Raw genomic sequence first — 625 nt, forward strand, 5'->3', positions numbered from 1 at the left:
GTATTGGCACAAGACTATTTGGTTCAAGGAACATATTCCACGTAATGCGTTTATATCATGGCTGGCTTTGCGGAGAAGACTGCCAACCAAGGATCGCTTGAGGCGTTGGGGGTTAAATGTCTTCGGAACGTGCGTCCTTTGTAATCTGGAAATAGAGACTCACCATCATCTCTTTTTTGAGTGCTCTTTCTCTCGCTTGATATAGGAGCCTTTTGCTGCTGAAGTTTGGATTTCTCCTCAGGCTGATCTACACTCTGTTGCAGCCTGGATCAATCAACCTCGCGTCAACGCAGATGCGCATGCTACTCCAGTCATCAAGCTCTACTTTCAGTCAGCCATCTACCTGCTGTGGAAAGAGCGTAATGCTCGTGTGTTCAGAGCTGTCTCCTCACCTTCATCAGTCATTCTTGCCTCTCTCGATCGTATGATGCGTGACCGTCTTCTCTCTTACCCGGCAAGTTCTTCTTTCTCTTCTTCTCTACTTCTTTTTATCTTTCTTGTATAAGCCCTCCTTAAGGTTTTTTTTACTTTGAGTTGTTGTTGGTTGTTTTTGTTTCCTTGATGTAATAAGTTGTTTAAAAACAACAGTGTAACCTTTCAGAAAATGATAATCTTAACATCTTAC

Source organism: Brassica oleracea, chromosome C3 (genome assembly GCF_000695525.1).
Source record: "Brassica oleracea var. oleracea cultivar TO1000 chromosome C3, BOL, whole genome shotgun sequence".
NCBI lineage: Eukaryota > Viridiplantae > Streptophyta > Magnoliopsida > Brassicales > Brassicaceae > Brassica > Brassica oleracea.